The 23,685-nt window shown below is 42.6% G+C and overlaps 1 protein-coding gene and 1 non-coding gene across 2 annotated transcripts in view; one reads left to right on the forward strand and one right to left on the reverse strand.

Moving 5' to 3' along the window:
• Positions 1–23,685, forward strand: part of prickle2.L (prickle planar cell polarity protein 2 L homeolog) — a 236,137-nt gene that overhangs the window by 39,158 nt on the left and 173,294 nt on the right. The window lies entirely within an intron of this gene.
• Positions 3,190–3,262, reverse strand: trnat-ugu. Its single transcript has one exon. It is a non-coding gene; the product is annotated as a tRNA-Thr (tRNA).

A 23,685-nucleotide genomic window follows, 5' to 3' on the forward strand; every position in this document is an offset into this window, starting at 1 on the left:
TCAACCATCATTTTTACCGGCCAGGCCTGTAAAATACCGGCCAGGTGGCAACTCTATCTATAGTGAAGGCGGAATATATCTTTGCTATAACTATAAAGACAATAAGGGTAGGACTTCATGGTGCGCTTGGACCTGACAATTTTCATCCGACAGTCGGATCAATGTAGTTGTTACCTGCGATTTCTCCTTCACTTCCGTTTTTTGTAAAACATCCGACACGTCGCATGCGTTTAGTCGCATTGCGACGTGTCGGGTCCACGTACACCATGAAGTCCTACCCTTTTATATATATCCTCTGTCCCTGCTGTTTTGTCTTTATTTGGTGCATTCATTATTCAGACAGGGCTCCGTTGCCATACCCCCAATTCAGGGTGCCATACTCCACTTTTCTGGCTTTTCTTGGTTGGCAGCTCTGTATAGGTGACATATTTCAAGGGGCTGATCACACTGGGCTTCCTGTAAAGATCCAAAATAATATCACTTCTCTCTCAAAGGCTTCTGGATCCACAGAGGGGCCAAAATAAATCTCGGGGTAGGGGGGTTCATTTAGCCCGAGATGCAGAATTAAAGGTGGCCTTTGGAGGGTGATACACATACAGAGCACAAATGCCTCCTGCAGCCCTCCAGCTGCTGCAACAATTACAGGGAAAAGAACTGGAAGTTGTAGTTTGAATGTTAACACTAAGATTAAGTAATTTCCCCCTCTCCTCTGATGGGGCCCCAGCCTTGGGTCCCTTTCTCTCCAGTTCTGTCATATATCTCCTACAAGGGGGAAACCCCTCCAGCCAGTGGGCTCCGTTTTATTTCTGTACCAGGACCTGCCAAGGGTTTTGTTAATGGAGTGCACAGTAGTTAGTAAAAGGGGCATTGCTTGTGCCTTGGCAACTGGAATGCCATTTGGAGCCAATTAGCAAAGACATGACGGGAATGTGAGCCAAACAAAAGCCGATTAACAGGTGTAAGAACAAAGGGACTATTTGTGCTTCCTGGAGAAGTGCCTGGGTCTTAATATAATTAAGGTGGGATTAGTAAAAAAACAAACTGGTTTGCTTGGTGGCAATTCCTTATCCGTAAACTCCAACCCCCCCCTCAACTCACTTTGTCTCCTATTCCAGCAGAGGAAATTTAAATAAATAATGCTGATCCTGCACACGGACTTGGATTAATGCTTCCAGGCTGCCCAAAAGCCTATATTGCCCCTCTCATTATCCACCCCAAACTCAGGGATTGGACATGTCTTTCTCTATCCAGTACAGGAAGCTTAAAGGGGAAATTCACTTTAAAATCGCTATGATACAAATTTGGTGAACTGTTGGGGTTCCATACAGAACACACAAAGTAATAAAAGAGCAGTATTTGTGACTTAGTGAATAAGCCCCACTAGAGGTATCAGACACTGAAAGACACCGAGAGCAGAAACTCATTATATTGTGTTTATGTGGTACATTTATTTATACAACGTCCCCAGGATACACAATACCATTCATACAACATGTTTGTAGCACAGGCAGCAAAGGAGCAAGTTCTTATAGGTCTGAGGACAATAAATACGCTATAAAGTCATGAATCCATGTGAAATCTATGGATTTAGAGAAACAGAAGAAATGGGGCCCCTGACCCAAAGAGCTAAGCATCCAATCAGGTAATGTGATTGACAAAGACTTAAGGCGGCCATAGACGTAACAATTACGTTCATTTCAATACACACGTGTAGAGCTGAATCATCAGATAAACAGACAGAAACAATAGAATTCTACCTGTATCTGACCATTCAGCACTAACAATGGCCGATGTTCTTGTGCCTTCGAAGGAACCCAATCAAAATCGACGAACCAACCGATATCCAAGTCTTCTGCCGTTATCGGTCAGCTCTTTTCCCACCTCACACTCATATCGTGCGAAAATTAGTTTTGTACGATATTATCTGTGCGTCTATGGCCATATGGCTTTACATTGCTTCCGACTGGTTTTCATGTTTAATATGTTTCGTGTTGGTGGTAAATGGAACATTTTCTAATTGGACCAGTGTTGTTAGTGGAGTACCGCAGGGCTCTGTACTAGGTCCCTTGCTTTTCAACTTGTTTATTAATGACCTGGAGGTGGCCATTGAAAGTACTGTTTCTATTTTTGCAGATGATACTAAATTGTGCAGAACTATAGGTTCCATGCAGGATGCTGCCACTTTGCACAGTGATTTGTCTAAACTGGAAAACTGGGCAGCAAACTGGAAAATGAGGTTCAATGTTGATAAATGCAGGTTATGCACTTTGGCAAAAATAATATAAATGCAAATTATACACTAAACGGCAGTGTGTTGGGAGTTTCCTTAAATGAGAAGGATCCTGGGTTCTTTGTAGATAACAAGTTGTCTAATTCTGGGCAGTGTCATTCTGTGGCTACTAAAGCAAATAAAGTTCTGTCTTGTATAAAAAAGGGCATTAACTCAAGGGATGAAAACATAATTCTGCCTCTTTATAGGTCCCTGGTGAGGCCTCATCTGGAGTATGGGGGCAGTTTTGGACTCCAGTCCTTAAGAGGGATATAAATGAGCTGGAGAGAGTGCAGAGACTAAGTGCAACTAAACTGGTTAGAGGGAGGGAAGACTTGAGTAGACTGTCAAGGTTGGGGTTGTTTTTTCTGGGAAAAAGAATCTTTTTACGAGGGGACATAATTAGGGATGGGTGAACCTGATTTGTTTCGATTTGCCGAAAATTTGTGAAAGGCCAAAAATTAGCCAAACACATTGAAGTCAATAAGGTGTTTGTTATGAGACTTTTTTGAAACCGCGCAATTTTATTTACAATACATTAGAGTTTTTTTTTTTGCAACAAAGCAGTTAGCTCTATATATACAGTATATAACCCTATATATGATTACTCTTTACAAGTACATTATATAGTGAATAAAGTACCCCCTCTTGTAAAATATAAGCATATTATAAGTTACAGAGGAGTTTCATGACCATATAAAAACATGAGGCCGAAGGCAACTGGGGGTACTTTATTTATTATAATACACCAATTTCAGTGAGTCATGTGACAGAAATGACATCAGAACTCACCGTTTATAAGAATATAATTTACAAGATATTCATGGCTTTTGTGTATTATAGACAGATAAAGGGGTATTTTTTTATCCTAGTCAGGGTTGTTTGTGTATTATGAATGAGTAATAATAAAATTACCTGTTAGGCCCCAGCGAGAATTGAACTCGCGACCCCTGGTTTACAAGACCAGTGCTCTAACCACTGAGCTATGGAGCCAGGTGCTGCATAAGGTGCTTTGCTCAATATTTACAAAAGGTATTACTTTCATTACACAGACGTGCAAAAGTAAATTCTGGGAGTGGCACATGATCTTCCTTCAGCCAATTCTTTCTTCTAGACATGGAGCCTGGATGTCTCAAGGAAACCTTTGCATTTCAGAACCCAGAGCCCTGAATAGAACGATGAGGAATAAAAATTAGCAATGACAATACATTTGTAGCCTAACAGAGCATTTTTTTTTTAACATGGGTCAGTGACCCCCTTTTGAAAGCTGAAGAGTCAGAAAAAGAACGCAAATAATTAAAAACTATAAAAATAAATAAAAATAAATAATGATGACCAAATGAATAGTTGCTTATAACTGACCATTCTATAACATACTAAAATTTAACTTACAGTTGAATCACCCCTTTAAGAGGTGCTTGGATGTTTTCTTGGATATCAGTCATAATATCAAAGGCTATAGTGAAACTCAAATCTACAATTAATATAGTTGTTGGTATTATATATATATATCTATATATCTATATATATATATATATATATATATATCTCTCTATATCTATGTGTGTGTGTGTGTGTGTGTGTGTGTGTGAGTGTGTGTGTGTGTGTGTGTGTGTGTGTGTGTGTGTGTGTGTGTGTGTATTGATGCACTGGGTTTCATTTGGAGGGGTTGAACTTTACAGACTTTTTTCACCCCTGTTCAGCTGTATAATGTAATTACATGGCTCAGTGGTATGAAAAAACGTTACTTTAATTCAGCAGACACCCCGATTCTATTACAAAATCCCAGAGCTGTTTCAGTTCACTTGCAGTAGAAGAATAGACTGACACTGTAAAACCCAGGGGTGGTTCACCTTTTTAGTACGTTATAGAACGGCTAATTCTAAGCAACTTTTCAGTCGGTCTTCAGTATTTATTTTTTATTATTATTCTAACTCTTTCCAGCTTTGAAATGAGGGTCACTGACCCCATCTAAAAACAAATGTTCTGTAAGGCTAAACATATATTATCATTGTTACTTTTTAACTCGTCTTTCTATTCAGTCCCTCCCCTATTCATATTCCAGTCTCTTATTCAAATCAGTGCATGGTTGATAGGGGAATTCGGATCCTAGCAACCAGGTGGCTGAAATTGCAAACTGGAGAGCTGCTGAATAAAAAGCTAAATAACTAAAAAAAAACACAAATAATAAAAAATGAAAACCAATTGCAAATTGTCTCAGAATGTCACTCTCTACATCATACTAACCGTTAACTCAAAGGTGAACAAGAACTGAGTAGCAGAAGGAGAATTTGGAAAAATGGAAGAATCCAAAACCTCAGAAAGTTTGTTGGACAAAGTAACATTTAAATCTTTAGTTAATGAGTGTCGGAGTCAGTGCTATTCCCAGACAGCAGCCTCCTTACCCCACTCCCTGTTAATTCTTTCTGAGTAGAGAACAGAAGCCCGAGGGCCCATGTCTCCTCTATAGACAGCAGAGCCTGGCACAGGTCCTTGGTCTCTTTCCCAGCTCCGACGTGAAAAACAGGGAATGATGGGAAATGTTTGGGGCTATAGTATATTGTCCAGCAGATCAATATTCAATTGAATGGAGAGGAGGAATGTCTGAGCAGTGGAGCCTGTAGGGCAATTGTCTGAGCCCTGATGAACCTTCAGGCCTGCCTGTGTTATACATATAGACTGGCTTTCTCCTGTCTCATTCCTTGCTAGTGATGGACGAATTTCTCCCATTCCGCTTTGCCAAAAAACGTACAAATTCCCTGCGAAATTTACTAAACAACAACGGCTTGACGCCGGCTTGATTACATGGGTGTCAAAATTCCAATTCCAAAGCCGGAGACAATTTGACTCGCACTTCGCCCCTCACTAGTCCTTGCACTTAGTTCCTCTGCTTATTCTGCAGAAACAAAAGAACACATATGACTATATATCATATATTGTTTTTCTAACCGCTAGAATTCGTTTCTGAATCTTGTTATTCAAGGGGAGCTAACTTTCTAGATAGAAAAATACTTTTCTTTGCCAGGTCAAGGGCAAGTTAGATTGTAAGCTCAACTGGGCCAGGTCTGCTGTAAAAAAAAGGGACCTTTAGAGTTTAGGGTCCTGTTTGTTTTCCATTAAGCCTGCAAAAGCTCATCTCACTTGAATATATGTATACTGCTAATACAGGCACTGTCATTGTGAATGTGTGTGAATGTGATAGGGAGATTAGATTGTCAGCTCCACGGGGGCAGGAACTGATGGAAATGCCGCACAATCTCTGTATAGTGTTGTGGAATATGGCAGTGCTATATAAATAATAAATAAGAGTAAAGAATAGCTGAGGAATAAATGCAAGCCTCTTTTAATAGGGGGAATGTAAGTTTAAAAAGTAGAAGGAAATTACTACGAATGACCAGTAGATGGCAGTATATAATATATTATTAGGCTTGAACTTTGTAGCAAATCAATTTTAGAACATCACAGCTCACACAGTGGAACAGCAGATCCTACTTAATGTTGCAAGAGCTGCGGGTGCACTGTAAGATATACATTTGGGTGCCGTGCTTTTATAAATCAAGAAATTAAATGTTCTAGGTTAATTAAGTGCAACGTATGTATGTGTGCATACTTTAAAATGGTTAAAAAGACACAAAATCCCATGGACTAAAAATTTGTACTTCCCCAAACGAACCAGATAAAGAAGAAGGTTAGCGGGTTTGGTTTTGGGCGGTTTCATCATTTGGCTCAGGGATGTATTTCCTATATCAGCCCCTGAGGCTCCATGTCTTGGGGAGCAGCTATGGGATGGCCCTTGGTGCTTATAAGCTGTATATATAAAAAGATATTTTTCTGCCCATCACTGAGGGAGTAGGAGGAATACTGTGTGCCTAGTGCCCTTCTGTCACAGGACTCTTCACCAGGGCCATCCTATTGCAAATTCATGATATTAGTAGGGTAAAAATGCAAATATCATGAATACTAAAATGTCATTTGTTATTGTGGGTTTAGTTCCCCTTTTAGTTGCTTCTGATGCATACAGGCACATTCCTTTGTCTCTAATCAGGGATCAGGCATGGAAGGCAAGAAACCAAGCCTTGCTCTTATTAGCTCAGTAGCAGCTTCAGTACCGAGCTCCTTTGTACTCACATCCAAGATATATCTCGGTGTTAGCGCCAATATATAAGCCCAGCAATCTGCTCCTAATTAGAAATGAGATTATTACAGAGGATGCCTCTCATTAGCCGGGTCAGGGTGAAAATACAGCACAGCATTCTGGCAAGATGGGATTATTATTATACTAAATGAAAAAAATAGGGATGAGCCGAATCCAGGATTCGGTTCGGGATTTGGCCAGGATTCAGCCATTTTCAGCAGGATTCGGATTCGGCCGAACCAAATCTTTATTTGCATATGCAAAAAAAAAGAGACTTTTTGTCACAAATCAAGGAAGTAAAAAAAAACATTTTCCCCTTCCCATATGCATTGCATATGCAAATTAGGATTTGTTCGGTATTCGGCCAAATCCAAAATAGTGGATTTGGTGCATCCCTAGAAAAAAATGGAATCCCAGCATCCTCTGAGAAGGGGGTGAAAGGGGGTAGTTCACTTAGAAATGATCTTTATTGTAGGATGTTGATGTTGAGACAATTTGCAGTTGGTCTTTTTTCTGGTTTTTAAATTATAAGGGGGAGTTTACCTTTAATTAACCATATAATGTCATTCCTATCCATTAATAACATTCAAACAAATGCCAGGTTGCTAGGGCTAATGATTATAGCAACCTGGCGGGATCCTCAGCACAAATGTTCATATAAAAGCAATATCACTTTAAAGAACAGCAGTGCGGTACATTGGGGGGCTGAGGAGAATCAGATCCATAAAGCACAACCCACAGAACATATTTCTTGCTCCCGGGGGGCTTTGCTCTCGGCAAACAGCTTGACACCATCTCCCAGTTGCCTGTGTTTGAAGATTGTTAATTAAGTACAAGTTATGAAAGTCACGCTTAATGAGCTGCTTAGATCATGTACCTAAATGTGCCGGGGTTAATATAAAGCGTTTTAAACCAGGGCCAAGGCAATTGCTGTATATTAGCAATGGGACAAACAGACATTCAAGGGGACATTAACCTTTAACCATTTTGTTGTTTGTACAATACACAAACCATGACCCTGTTTTTAACCCAGCACACTTCAATGGGTGGTTCACATTTAAGTTACCATTTAGGATGTTATAGAACAGGCAGTTCTAAGCAACTTTTCAATTGGTCTTCATCATTTATTTTTTGATAGTTTTAGAATAGTTGGCCTTTCTTCTATTTCCAGCTTTCAAATGTATCTAAAAAACAAACGCTCTGTAAGGCTACACATTTATTGTTACTGCTACTTTTTATTCCTCATCTTTCTATTCAGGCCACTGCTATTCAAATTCCAATCTCTTGTTCAAATCAATGCCTGGTTGCTAGGGGAATTTTTAACCCTACAGATATGAAGAAAATATGGAGTGAAGGAACTGCACTTCTCTACTCCGCGCTTTCCCGTACGCTCCCAGCAACCCAGTTCAGATGGCTTCAACCTGAAAAAGTCTATATGTTAACTTAGCGGCGTTAAAAATGAACTTTTATTAATACATATGGCTAAAAAGTTGGACACACCTCAGTGGCATAACTAGATGTTACGGGGCCCCACAGCAAATAAATTTTAGGGCCCCCAACATATCCAGAGGTTGTTCTGTTTTATCAATATTTTTTGAAATTGTATATGAACTAGAGCATCATGGGGCCCCTATACCTCCTGGGCCCCCCTGCAGCCGCAGGGTCTGCTTCCTCTATAGTTACGCCCCTGACACACCTACACCTCATACATAAATCAACAGACTCGCTACATGTCAATCAAGTGTCCAGTGCTGGATAATATCCATAAAAGAAATTATGTTAAAACCGCGCAACAGGTGGAGCGTGGACCCTGCTTAAGAGTAATATTAAAGTGTCAAGTAAGTTTATGCCAATGCGGTATTGGCTATATGCTCAAAAAAGGGATATACACAGCCGCCCTCCCTTCCATTGTTCCCATTAAACACAATCCTGCCATTTCTAATAGAAGCAGTGGGAGCTGGTCTCACCACTATCCTTCCTATGCCATTCACTAAAAACAACGCAACAGGTGGAACATTGGCCCACTAAAGAGTAAGTATCAAAGTATCAGTGTATCATGTCAGTAACCGCCAACAAAATATTGTTTAGATACTCAACAAGGTATTCTCAGACCCCCGTCTGTTGTTCCCATTTAAGCATAAACCTGGCTGTCTACGATGGGAACAGTGGGAGTTGATCCTGCCACTGTCCATCTGTGCTGCCCTACGCGTTTCGCCGTACCACCGGCTTCATCAGGGGCATAAGTGTTTACAACCCTGCGGATTGTCTTCATAATAACACTACTTGGTTCATCCTTAGGGCTCTAACACAGGTGTTTTTTTGCTGAGCTCCCCTGCGTTGCGATTGCCTCCGTTCAGCCGCAGGGGAGCGCAGGAGTAGACGCACTGAATTATTGTCAAGGGGGCTGTATTCACACAGACGCATGTAAGCGCCAAATGCAGGTGGGACGCAGCATGTTGCATTTTACCTGCGTTCGGCGCATACATGCGTCTGTGTGAGTACAGCCCCCTTGACAATAATTCAGTGCGTCTACTCCTGCGCTCCCCTGCGGCTGAACGGAGGAAATCTCAACGCAGGGGAGCGCACAAACAAACGCCCGTGTGTAAGAGCCCTACGAATGAACCAAGTAGTGTTATTATGAAGACCATCTACAGGGTTGTAAACACTTATGCCCCTGATGAAGCCGGTGGTACGGCGAAACACATAGGGCGGCACAGATGGACAGTGGCAGGATCAGCTCCCACTGTTCCCATCATAGACAGCCAGGTTTTTACTTAAATGGGAACAATAGACGGGGTCTGAGGATACCTTGTTCAGTATATAGCCAATATTTTGTTGGCGGTTACCAGCATGATACTTTGATACTTACCCTTAAGCGGGCACTTTATATAGGAAATGCTGAATTCCCTATGGGGATAATTGCAGTTTAATTTGGTAAATTTTAACCCTAGCAACCAGATTGAAAACTGGAGAGCTGCTGAACAAAAAGCTAAATAACTCAAACTACAAATGATAAAAAATAAAAACCAATTGCAAATTGTCTCAGTCTCTACATCATACTAACAGTTAACTCAAAGGTGAACAACCCCTTTAAATGTTAAATGCTACTGGGAGTTGTAGTACTACAACATCCCTAGGACTCTGCGCAGCATTTATTCATCTTTACAAAACATTTTGTTGATCAATGATTACATGAGAAGTAATGACTGTTCAGTCGTTTCCTACTTTCTATTCTTTGCTGTTTTTTTTTTTTTTTTTAAATTTACATTTTAATCTCAAATGAACTCCATTTCTCCCCTCCAGCGGCATTTCCTGACCCTCAAAAATTATTACAGTTTGATCCATTTGTTGCTGTTGTTTATTAGGTTTATTACAGAGTGACAATTTCAATATATTAGACTCAAAGTCAGGGAGCATGCTCAGTAAGGGCTGCATCTGAGTAATGTATTATCGAATGTATCAGGTGATAAATCTGGCCGTACACCTAAAAGTCTGATTATTTGGCAAGGTTGGAGAGCAGGTCTGGACAGGGATTCAAAATAGGTCCTGGTGTTAAAAGTATATAGAGGCCCAAACTGCCCCTCACTAACCCACTAAATATTGACTGTCTATGGCATCTTACTCTGGCACAGGGTCGGACTGGGCTGGCGGTACTCATGGGAAAACATCTGGTAGCCCCTTCCCTTTATAAGCCCCACTGGCCGAGACCTGCTCCCTGTGCCTCTCCCTGACCTCCCCTCCTGGCCCGACCACCTCACGTCTTGCAGGAAGAAAGGTGCGCACTGGGCATCGGAGGAGGTTACTTGACATGGACACCCAGTGGGTCCCAGGCTGAGGCTGCTCTGGTATTTGGCAATAGCAGACTTCATCCAATCGTGTGGTCCTTCAGCCAATGATTAGATCCAGGGGCGATCCTGGCCCCTCTGCCGCCTGAGGCAGCAGCAGTTGCTGCTGCCCCCCCTCCCCCAGAAATTCGCTTTTAAAGTACCAGGTGCAGCATTTTTGCTGCCCCTGTTACCTAGTGGGGCACTGCCACCTGAGGCGACAGCCTCAACTCGCCTCATTGGCAAAGCACCCCTGATTAGATCATAACTGCCTCCAATGTAGGGCGTCGGGGAGAGAACCGTGCCAATTTGGCCCTCGGCTCTGATGGGAAAATCAACTACTGTGGGGAATCATGACATGGATAAAATCAAAACTAATTCATAAACTATATTCATATGGGCCCTAGGGCCCAACAATCAGATCATAATGCAGCCAATACTGGCGGTCAGATCACAGGATCGCATCAACGAACAGACACGGCCGCAATCCACCAGGGTTTTTAACTTTGCCAGATCAACATCTGCCTGACTTTTGCCCAAATATCAATCAGGGAAGCCCATGCGAGAGCCCCATACACGGGCCAACAAGCTGCCGAATTGGGGTGTCCAAAAATCACCCAGATTCAAGGATGTGGATATTTCTGTGTACAATTACTAAAGGTTAATATTAAGATAAATGGCACCTTTATACACATAGGAGTTAAACACTGCCAGTACCATATGATCATTAATTTCTCTTTAACAAGACACTGCCCAAAGCTGAAGCAACTTCTGACACTGTATCCAATGCTCAACAGAATTCCCCCTAATACCGTCTGTGATTAGCAAAGAGTTTATCATTGGCTGTAAGTTAGTCTACAATCTCCTCTATTGCAGGGAAATCTCTCCACAAGTCCAATTCCCACTGTCTCTAGCTCAGTAGTCTCTCTGTTTGCCGAGGCCTCGCAGCTTTGAGCAGTTTTCATGCGGTGAGAGACGGCACAATGGGAATCCATTAGACACAATACAGCGTTTCACTTGCTCATAGACGTCTCTTTGCCAAGGAAAACTGTTCCCGGGACAGTCCTCACTCAGTAAGAACTGCCCAGATGATAAGGAGTTATGGGGTCTGGCAGGGATTCCTGCTGTGGTCGCATCTCTGGGAAAGGCCAATGCCGCATTTAGTTTGGGAACGTTTAACACTTTTCAGCTCCGCTGGATTTATAGTCGTGCACTCGGCACAGGAATATCTTATGTTTTGGTTAGAAATAAGATTCAAAGAGGAATATTGTTTTGAAGTTCTGATCTATGTCAGGGGTCCCCAACCTTTTTTTGGGACCGGGGGAGGGGGTCAGGAGGAGGTCGGGAGGGTCGGCGTCCAATTCTGGAGCAACGGTGTCCGATTCAGCATGCCAGCGTCCAATTCAGAGGCCAAGTTGAAGACTGTCCATGGCCTGGTACTTGGCCGCGGCCCGGCGGTTGGGGACCCCTGATCTATGTGATGGAAAATGCGGAATTCCCTATTGCTATAATTGCACCCATGTAGGAGTGTAATACAGAAGAAGCAGACCCTGCGGCTGCAGGGGGTCCCAGGAGGTATAAGGGGCCCCATAAGGCCCTAATCAATAAGCAATTTCATAATATATTGGTAAAATAGGACAACCTCTGAATATGTTGGGGGCCCTATAATGAATTTGCTGTGGGGCTCAGTAACACCCATGGGTGCTTCAATGTCCTGCTCGTACCAACCGCCACCTGCTCCTCATGAATACAGCACTATCAACCGCTTCAGTTCAGCCCTGCTGTCCAGGAGAATGCTGGGAGTTCACTTTTCATATATTATAGAATGGTTAATTCTTAGCAACTTTTCAATCGGTCCTCAATTTATATAGTTTTTAAATTGTTTGCCTTCTTTTTCCGACTCTTTCCAGCTTTCCATCTAAAAGATAAATGCCCTGTAAGGCTACAAATGTATTGTTATTGCTACTTTGTTATTTCTCATCTTTCGCTTTTTTCCAATCTCATATTTAAATCAGTGCATGGTTGCTAGGGTAATTTGGACCCTGGCAACCAGATGGCTGAAATTGCAAATTGGAGAGCTGCTGAATAAAAAGCTAAATAACCCAAAAACTTAATTAAAACCAATTGCAAATGGTCTCAGAATATCACTCTCTACATCATACTAAATGTTAATTTAAAGGTAAACAACACCTTTAACCCCCGTGCTATAGGAATGCCCAACCTGACAGCATACAAGTCCCAGCATCCCCTGACAGCCGCACTAACCACTGATGGAAGACGGAGCTTTACTCTTGATGATGTGAAGTGGCTCAGCCTCGGTGTGCTTCAGGCAATCAGTTATATAAAAAGCTCTGGAATATTCCGGCTCTCATTGTGCAATCAGTGGTGCCGCTCAGCACAGCGAGGGGAACAAATGGGGCTGATGAAGTCTTATCTCAATGATAACAAACGACCAGGATCACTGATGAGAGTGACAAGGCCTGTCAGCAGCATCAATTGCATTTCCATTCTCATGCCCGTGCCTGGGAGCAGGCTCTTATTATTCTTCCTTATTAAGCCACAAATAACCCACCAGAGAATTCCAGGCAATACACTGATTTAAAATCAATTTCTGGGTTGCAAACCTGATTCCATGAGTTAATTTGAGACCCCCCCGCCGATAAAGGGGTTAAAAATACACACTTCTATTGTCATGGGATTTTCCAGATTTTGCAATAGTGTAAAATTATTCTCTCAAGAGGCACTGCAATAAACAGTGCAAAGTGTACACAGTTCTAGTAACCCAGAGCAACCAATTACATCATTACCAACAGAAAACCTTAACGCTACATATATATATATATATATATATATATATATATATATATATATATATATATATATATATATAGCCCTCAGTGACTTCTAATATCCTTATCATTTACAGTAGGGTTACTTTATCCCTTATAATACATGAGGGATACTCAGAGTTCCCTGTATAACTCAGCCTGCAGCCTTGTGCCTTTATATGGTCACAGAACAACCCCTCAGTGACTTCTAATATCCTTATCATTTACAGTAGGGGGTACATTATCCCTTATAATACATGAGTGATACTCAGAGTTCCCTGTATAACTCAGCCTGCAGCCTTGTGCCTTTATATGGTCACAGAACAACCCCCCAGTGACTTCTAATATCCTTATGATTTACAGTAGGGGGTACACTATCCCTTATAATACATGAGTGATACTCAGAGTTCCCTGTATAACTCAGCCTGCAGCCTTGTGCCTTTATATGGTCACAGAACAACCCCTCAGTGACTTCTAATATCCTTATCATTTACAGTAGGGGGTACATTATCCCTTATAATACATGAGTGATACTCAGAGTTCCCTGTATAACTCAGCCCTGCAGCCTTGTGCCTTTATATGGTCACAGAACCCCTCAGTGACTTCTAATATCCTTATCATTTACAGTAGGGGGTACACTATCCCTCATAATACATGAGTGATACTCAGAGTTCCCTGTATAACTCAGCCTGCAGCCTTGTGCCTTTATATGGTCACAGAACAACCCCTCAGTGACTTCTAACATCCTTATCATTTACAGTAGGGGGTACACTATCCCTCATAATACATGAGTGATACCGCTACTGTTCCCCAGCAACGCTTGTTGCTGACAGATTCTGGAATCAGAAGGGGTTCAGGCTGCCAGTTATAAGAATATGAGGAACAGAGCAAGGAAGAGCTTTGTGCTTTATCTTAGTGACTCCTTCCATGGCAACAGAGAAAATAGCAGGGACTGATCCTCTAATTATACGCAAGGCAAACTGGATATGCAAAATGAGGGTGAGAAAAACAGGAGCATGATTAGCCAATCAGACACCATGCAATTTTTGGGGAGTGCAAAGCAGCACAACGGGGCACCTTAGTTGGAGGGTCTGGAGCTGCGATTTTGATGTCAGCACTTATATATTTAAATACAATGGAAAGTGGTTTTGTTCTTCATACAGAATAAGCAGTGGATCCAGGATACTGATTATAAGTGGCTGGATATCATACGGTGATGATAATATTTGCATAAATGAGTTTAAGCCATTCTGGAATATAAGTACATATTGGTTTAAGCTGCCAGGTCATAAATGGGCAAAAATATTCCAGAAATGTCCTGCAGGAGGGTGGCCATCATGGAGCCTTTCAATAAGAGCATTAAACCATTAGCCAATCAGAATATTAGAATGGTCTCATAGCGACCTGTTTTGAGAGTAACGCAGTGTTCAATTAGTAACCAATGAGAGCATCAGGATTTTAAAAAGGGGCGGATCAGTCACTAGCCAATCAGAACTTTAGAATCTTTGCAAATTAAACCAACCTGTAGCCAATCAGTTTAGCCAAACATTTACAGAGCAGACATTAGCCATTAGCCAATCAGAGCTTTAGAAATTTCAACAGACCAGTCGGAGGATTAAATCTTAGAAATAGCCAGATCCAGCCATAGCCAATCAGAACAGAAAGAAACTCCTCTGTTCATTTATTGTGCCTGCAAAGTGCTGATTTTCCCCAGAATACTGTGTGTTTCAGGGTACAATGGAGAACGTCCGCAAAACTGGGTGATGATGTGGATAGATATGGACGTGGTCTTAAAGGATTGACTTGTGAGGGCTGCCAAGAGAAATCATGGGCCCCATACTACTTCATACTACTTGTTTATTAAAGGGGTGGCTCATCTTTAAGTTAACGTTATAGAATGACCAATTCTAAGCAACTTTTAAATTGGTCTTCATTATTTATTTTTTAGATTATTTTAATTTTATTTCCAAGGGGGGTCGCTGACCATCTAAAATAGAAATGCTATGTCGGGATGTAAATGTATTGTTATTGTTACTTTTTATGACTCCTCTTATTCAAATTCAATGCGTGGTTGCTAGGCTTATTTGGACCCTAGCAACCAGATAGCTGACATTACAAACCGGAGAGCTGCTGAATAAAAGGCTAAATAACTCATACGCCACAAATAATGAAAAATGAAAACTACAAATCGCAAATTGTCACCCGCTGCCTTCCCTTAGGCCTGGCTCCTGCCAACGAAACATTTCTGTATATTTCTCCCAGATGATCGCGCAGTGTGGGGAAATGTTCCACCCCTGATATTTATTATTATACTGCATATTTACCTCCCTTATTTCCTTCTCTGCTCATGTTCTGGGGTGAGCTGTGCAGATTCTTGTTCCTAATGGTTACCTGTTCCACCCTGCCTCCTGCACTCATACAAAGAGGGGTTCTGACTCATGACGCTCACAGTTCTGACTGCAGAGCGTGACTCAGCCCAGCCTTGCAAATCCCTGCATTTCCCCATCGTTTTCTAAACAATGTTTTTTTTCTAAAATTTATACATTTGTGCTTTTCTTTGTGCTTAAAATACAAGCAATAGTGTGGTCTAAGAGAAATGATGTGGCAGCTCCCTCCCATATGTATAAATACAAATATACAGAGAAGGAATGTTCTGGGCACACAATAAGCTATACCCTCATACTGTACTGTCTAAGGGAATCAATATGGCACCTCCCTCCTCCCATATGTATAAATACAAATATACAGAGAAGGAATGTTCTGGGCACACAATAAGCTATACCCTCATACTGTACTGTCTAAGGGAATCAATATGGCACCTCCCTCCTCCCATATGTATAAATACAAATATACAGAGAAGGAATGTTCTGGGCACACAATAAGCTATACCCTCATACTGTACTGTCTAAGGGAATCAATATGGCACCTCCTCCCATATGTATAAATACAAATATACAGAGAAGGAATGTTCTGGGCACACAATAAGCTATACCCTCATACTGTACTGTCTAAGGGAATCAATATGGCACCTCCCTCCTCCCATATGTATAAATTCAAATATACAGAGAAGGAATGTTCTGGGCACACGATAAACTATAAACTCATATAATCCCACCACAGGCAGTAAAGGAGGTTGATCCAATCCTATTTGCTCTAGGCATAAATTGACAGTTATCCCTTTAAATGAATACATATTTTTTTCATGTCATTCCTGGAGCTGTCGGATTTGGAATGAGCGAACACTGCGGCCACAGCCCATCTGGTATTTATTGAGGGAAGATATGCAGGACTGCAGTTCTCCCTGTCAATCTTCCGTGCGAGCAATAAAAATCTCCCAGAAATCTGTTGGCGGATTTGGGGAAACGCGAAAGCGCCGGCTGCTGCTGCACGGTAGTGTATGTGTATTCCAGACATAATAGGGTCAGCGGTTAATAAGATCAGCCTGGTGACAAGGCAATGGGAATGAGAATTAAACAAAGTGCTTGGGAAAAGTAACGTCTCCCCACTATAAAGAGCATTTCCAGATAATCTCAAAAAAACTGAAAATGATCCCCCCGCGGAAGGAAACTGCGACCTGCAGAATTCATTTATCCCTGCGCCGAGGCAATGCGTCTAACAGATCTCTCCCTTTAGCAGAATAATCTACCGTCAAACGCAAGGAATTCGCTCAAACCGCGAAGGGCGATCACGTTTCTTGTCAACAAGAAAGGTTTCAGTTAAGGCTGTGAAACTATTCCCAGTGCTCTTTCTTGGAAATGTTATCTGTGTCGGTTCTCTTTCATTGAGCATTGCTTTCCTTCCCGCTGGGGATGCTGGGTATTGTAGTACTTACAATCCTGCTGCCTGATTGTGCTGTTGTACCGCAGCGGGGGTGTGAATAAATCTTCTTCACAGTTAAAGGATCATTTACTAATGGGGCCGTAATGTGTGGCCCCCAATGCTTTTATGCTGAGGACATGGGGCATTTGTTGTCCCTTTTTTGGATGAGCAATTTGGCCAGGGAATATACAAGAGACACCCACAGGGTTGGACTGGGGAGTGGGACACCGGGAAAAACTCAGAGGATGCTGGGGCAGAGGGGGGATACGGTGCCAGATGGACCTCACGGGTGGGGCAGGGGGCCCGGGTGATGTGTGGGGCCCCTAAAGAAGCCACCCCGGTGGCCCCAGACCACATAGTCCGACACTGGACACCCATCTGCAAACCTCTCAAAGTTTGAAAAATTAAAAGAGGGAGAAAAAGTGGTCACGTGCAGTGGAGCAAAATTATTTGGCCATGCCCATTTTATGACCACCCCCCTAATTAACATATCAGTTTTACAAAAGTTTATGACAGTTTGAACACATTTCTGGCAGTTTTAGTGCAACGTTTTATGTGTTTTTACAGTTTTGCAAATGAAAGGGAATGGCCCTTTAAGATGCTAGTGTCAGTTCTCCCAAGATACCTGCTTATCTTTAAATAGTTGTTTTTTGCTTTCCTTAAATTGTTACAAGCGTATCCAAGGGCAGCGGCTGCCTGTTCTGGGCTCTCTGTCAGAAATCCTCTTATTGTAATTAAGTTTCAGAAACTTTATATCTTTTTCTCGTGTCAGTGCAGGAGATGAAAGAGAAAGTCGGGACATTTCAGTAAGAAACCCGAGACTGCGGGCTGAGCTGTCAAAATCGGGACTATCCCGCGAAAAGTTGGGAGGTATGCGTGTGCTGCCCACTACGCACCCCATATGATTAAAGTCTTGCTGAAAATAGTAGGGAAACAGACCCTTTAACTGCATGGGGTGCCTGGGGGAAAAGGGGGGCCTGGTAGAGACAGGTGTAAGGGAGGTATTGGATGACTCTCAAGTGCATTAGGTTCTGCTAGCAGGGCCCCAAAAAATGTTATGCTATAATGAGAAAACATCTGCGCCGATGCACTCGCGGCACTTCGATATCCCAAGTCGCACAAAGTTTCCTTGTGAGGCAACTTCGGGCAACTTCGAAAATCGAAGTGCTGCCAGAGCATTGGCGCAGGTGTTTTCTCATTATAGCAGGCGGAAAGCATGGGGAAGGCAGAGATTGTCACCCGCAGAAGAGGCAATTAGTCGCCAGGCGACTAAATCTCCCCGAATCTGCTTTAAATGGGGGTCACTGACCCCGGCAGCCAAAAACCTATTGCTCTGTCAGGCAACACTTTTATTGTTACTTTTTATTCCTTATATTTCTATTCAGGCCTCTCTTATTCAGTCTCTCATTTAAACCACTGCCTGGTTGCTGGGGTAAATTGGGCCCTAGCAACTAGATAACTGTTGAACTTTCAAACAGGAGAGCTGTCAAACAAAAAGCATAATCAAATTCTTTATACCTTGCACACTATTGTATATTTATTATGTATTACTATTGATCCTGGAGTTAGGGTGCATGTGTTTCTTCTCCAAGTGTGAATTGGAGACTGTTCACTTGTATAAAGAAAATTGATTTTAACATGTGAGCATGCGCTTCTGGGTTTGAATAGAAACTCCACTCTGCATGGCTCTTTAAGTGCTGGGACATAGTGGGCGATTTGGGGAGATTTAGTCGCCTGGCGACTAATCGCCGCGACTTTTCTCCCGAATGCCTCCCCTCGCTCTGCAGCTGGATAAAATGAAAAGTCGCCGACGTTAATCACACACGGCGATTCGTTTTCCGAAGTCGCCCGAAGTTGCCTCACGAGGAAAACAAATCGCCGTGTGTGATTAGTGCAGGCAATTTTTCATTATAGCCAGGCGCAGAGCGAGGGAAGGCATTCGAGGAAAGTCGCGGCGATTAGTCGCCAGGCGACTAAATCTCCCCAAATCGCCCAGTGTGTTCCAGCCCTAAGAGGAGCCGGAGCTCTGTATTTATTTTGTGATAGAGATAAGAGATCTCTGCTCCGAGCATACAGTGACATGAGCCTCACTCCAAATATTTGCCTAATTGGAACAGGCTAAGGGGTCTGTGCAGGAATAAGAGCAGTGAATGTAACACAAAGCGCCACGTTGCAGCAGGAGAATATTGGTTTGAAGATCATGAGCAATAGGGACAGCTGTATCGGAACTATTTATATTTCACATCAGATGAAGAAGGCTCGGCGTAACCATAGAAACCAGAAATCCAAATTACAGTGAAGTCAACGCGTAACCTACAGATTAGAAAGAAAAAAATTAAAGAAAAAGTGATTTTCACAAAAAAACAAAGTGGGATGGAAGGACAAATTAGCCCCATAATGTATATGTTGTTGGCTCTTTGGGAATTAACAAGGTTTTCTTTCCTTTTTGAACATCGACGTGCCGCATTTTCCTTTAGTAACTTGGCAGCGATGCACCGTGGGTGTTGCAAGCTCGGCTCAGCTGACACCTGCTTTATTTGTAGCAATGACGTTAGCACGGCTCTGCTTTGAGATGGAGAGCCCACGCAAGATCCGACTAATGATATGATTATTACTAATTCATAGCCAGTGAAGGGAATTTAATTTAAACAAAAACCAACTTCCATTTTTCGGCACTCGCTTTAAAGAAAAAGAGTTCCAACGCTAGGAGAAATGGCAGTAGTTTTCTAAATGTATTAAGTTATTGGGAGTCAGGCTGCTGCAATGGGCTGCCCATAATATCAGCCATAGACTGGTGCTACAGGACTTTGTGCACTTTAGGTTCTCTCCAGATGGATCTTGGCACAAAGGAACTAATTATGCCATTTATAGCCTGATGTCACATGACTGTGTGTATTGTAGAATATCTTCTAATGCATCTTGGTGCACCAGGAGCTATCTATGTGTAGCGTTTATGCCATCTATTTATTGGGGTCATGTACCACAGGCGTCCCCAACCACCGGGCCGTGGGCTGTGCCGAACTGAGCCACCTCTAGTCTTGGCTGTCTATAATAGCAAAAACATTGGAAAAGACCCCAATTACCTGCAATCCCACATCCCTGATGCACCATTTCCATGACAACAGATATGACGAAGCCCAGGCAGCTTCCTACTAATTGCGACAAGGATCAAAATACAGTTTGGACAGGTTTTTTTTTTGGTAAGCCTGAAATGCGTTCACACATTCCCCCCCCCACCGGTCTGTAAATTGTCTTGCTTGAAACTGATCTGTGGGGTCCAGAAAACTTGGATGCTGCTGTACCACAGGCACTCTAAGATATCTCCAGATGCATCATGCCACACAGGGAGCTATCTAGATGTTGAGCCATTGCCATTTATAGGCTGGTGCCACATGACCTTGGTTACTGTAGGATATCTCAAGATGCATCTTGGCCCACAATGAGCAATCTAGATGTTGAGTTTATGATATACATAGAATGGCGCCAACTGGCCATGTGTACTGTAGGAAATCCTCAAATACATCTTGGCGCACAAGGGGCCATCTAGGTACATAATCTATGCTATCTATAGGCTGGTGCCTAATGCCTGTGTGCACCGCAGGATATCTCCAGATGCATCATGACATACACAGTGCTATCTAGATGTAGAGCATATACCATCCACTGACTGGTGCAATATGATCATGTGCTATCTAGTTGGCTATATAGTTGTAGAGTCTATGCTGTCTGTGTACTAGGGCTACATACCATTTGCACTCTAGGATATTTCCAGATACATGGTGGCACACAAAGAGCAATCTAGAGTCAATACCATTCTTAGGCTGGTGACACATGACCTTGGGTAGTGTAGGATATCTCAAGATGCATCTTGGCCTACAAAAAACAATCTAGATGTCCAGTCTTTGACATACAAAGGGGCAAATTCACAAAAGGGCGAATTTTCGCCTACGAAGACTTTGCCACACATCGCGCCATTTCTCCAAACATAAGTTGCACTAAACTGCAAAGGCAGCCGAACAATGGCAACATTTCGTTAGCATTAATTCGTCAGCGTGAGCATTTCATAGCAAACATTTCACTGCCTAGTGATACTTACGCATAGGTCAATATGAATAGAGCGGGTACATATAGATCATATATATGTCTTTATTAGAGATGTTAGTGCAAATGATTAAAGTGGCCACTTATTATTACAAATGTCCAAGGAAGAAAAATAAAGACAAAAGAGATCCTCAAATGCCCTAGATACGAGCCCACCCTAAAATAAATGTGGCATGCCCCTCAAATGGTAAAACGAAATGTTAAAATAAAATTTTTTAAAGACAATCCCGCTTTAAAATATTTTTATTATGACTTTTCGGCATACAGGATATGATGTGACTGACATAAGATTGAGGAGGATGTAGCTTCATTTTATCAGTTCACCAGGTCTAAGCTGGCAAAGGAAAATCTGGCAAAAGGGTTACAGTTCTAGAAAATTTGCGGAGAAATGATCATTCGCCTGAGCGAAAATTCTCTTGGCAATAGGGCGCAAAACTACACTAGCAGCGGTCTGTTGACTGAAGTCCTCCTGTGTTTAAAGTCTGCACAAATTTGCCTCTGTTTTTGCCTCTAGTTCTGTACCTAACTAGCCAATGAAACCCCATGATATTAGAGTTAATGGGTTGGTGTGGGCTGGTGGGACACCGGGAAAAGACCCATGCTCTCTGCATGCCCCCAATTATTCCAACCTCCCTACCGGCGGCAATAAAAAAAAAGTGCATGTGGGGGTCGTGGAGGGGGGGGGGTTGGGCTCCAGCAGGAAGGGGCAGAAGGGGCTTTGCACCTGCAGGGTGGTGTATCTGGGGCCCTGAGGCAGCAGCCCTGGTGAGCCCCGGGCCCCTCAGTCTGAAGCTTTGAGGCCCCCATCACTTTATGCTGAACTGTAACTTCTCACCCATATACATGGAAAGGCATTAGCTAATAGAACTATGAGTCCAAAACTGTCCAAACTGGGATATATTGGCATAACACAGTGCTACGCAATATGTTGGCGCTATATAAATACATGTTAATAATAAATAACACAATAGGCACTGCAGAAGGTCAGCTGAGGGTCCATAACCAGAAGAGTGACCCATTTCATTTCTCAAGCAAAGAGCTAATGTGCTGGTTACACCAATTTAGACCCAGTGCACAGAGGCTCAGAGGAGTGCTTCCCTTTAAATATAAACCCCCCAATGCCCTGTGTAACTTGGGTGCCACTTACTAACAGGCAGTTTTGCATTTTCATCCAGTGCTCTACATCAACCCTATAAAGTCCATTTCAAATAACATATAGAACCTGGCCCCTGGGGTTCTCTATAGCTCATGTACACAGCCCAAGCCCATGCAAATTACTACCTGGGAAAAGGAAAAATGGGTGAGCCTATCTAGAACGGAGCTTGTTTAAGGCTGGCAATTGGGGACAGACAGTTAAAAACAGGATTGGGTTGAAAAGAATGGAAATTGGAGAGAATGAGTTAAAAGAAAAAGAGTGGAAGAAATGGGCACATGGGGAAGAAAGAGAGGAGGTTGGGGGGGGGGTTGTAATTGGATTTAATTTCAGCAAGTGTTTCATGTGATGTGCTCGTTCCTTGAGAATGTAAACTAGATCAATTAAATTAGCAGAGAGATCAGAAATAGCCCTCGTGTGATGCCTAACGCTGTTCCTTAGGTGCCGATTGCTGCGTTCAGCACATTTCTGCTGGTTTATATGAATGTTATATTCCTTTAGCATGAGTCACGTTCCTAAAGGCAAGGCAACACTGGGGCAGCTCAGCCTGATTAACGCTCAAATATTCTGACTTTCTACACTTACTTTGTGTTAGAGTACAACATTTTAACAGTTTACTTAAAGGGCTCCACACCTCCTATTTCCTTTGCTCAGGGGAATGCCAACTTCAGTTTAGTTTCTATGGTATCTATTTAGGCCAAGAGAATAGTCCCTGCTAATGTTATGCCAGTATAATTCCATTACTGCACTGCCCAAATAGACGTTCATTTAGAGTAAGGCCAGACGAGGAGATTCAGGGAGATTTTGTCGCCTGGCGACTTATCGCCACGTCTTTTGCGCGACTATCTCCCCGAACTGCCTCAGCGTTTTTTCCCCATAGGCTACAATGAAAAATCGCCTGCGCTAATGCACACGCAGCGATGCGTTTTCAATAGACGCCCAAAGTTGCCTCGAATCTCCTCGTCTGGCCTTACCCTTAGGGGGATGATAATACAGTAGAAGGTTTGGGGCAGGTAATAAGGAACATTATGGCCAAACAAAGGATTCTTGATCAAGGCTGAACCTGCAAACTGAATCAGTAAAGCTGTCAGAGGAGCTATGGAGAACAGGAGGAATACACTTATACATCTGACAAATATTGGGTTGCCAGAATACATTAGAGAAATATTGATTTAACTGAACTAGCTTTTAGGCTTGCTGATTGACAATGAGCTTTATATATCAAAACCTCTAGATCAGGGAAGGTCATCCTGCATTATCCAGATGTTCAGCCAATAATCCCAGCACCCTCCCAAATCTTCCTTAACCCTGGTCATGTTGAGTTTAAAGCCTACGTATCTCCCACTGTTGTCTGCCTTGGTATGATGAGAATTGTAGTTGAGCATCTAGAGAGTCACAGGCTGAAGACCACAGTTCTCAACCATCAGGGGTGCTTCGCCAATGAGGCAAGTTGAGGCAGCGCCCCACTAGGTGCCAGGGGCAGCAAAAATGCTGCTCCTGGTACTTTAAGAGCAAATTTCCAGGGGAGGGGGGGCAGCAACAACTGCTGCTGCCTC

Source organism: Xenopus laevis, chromosome 4L (assembly GCF_017654675.1).
Source record: "Xenopus laevis strain J_2021 chromosome 4L, Xenopus_laevis_v10.1, whole genome shotgun sequence".
In the NCBI taxonomy this organism is placed as follows: Eukaryota; Metazoa; Chordata; class Amphibia; order Anura; family Pipidae; genus Xenopus; species Xenopus laevis.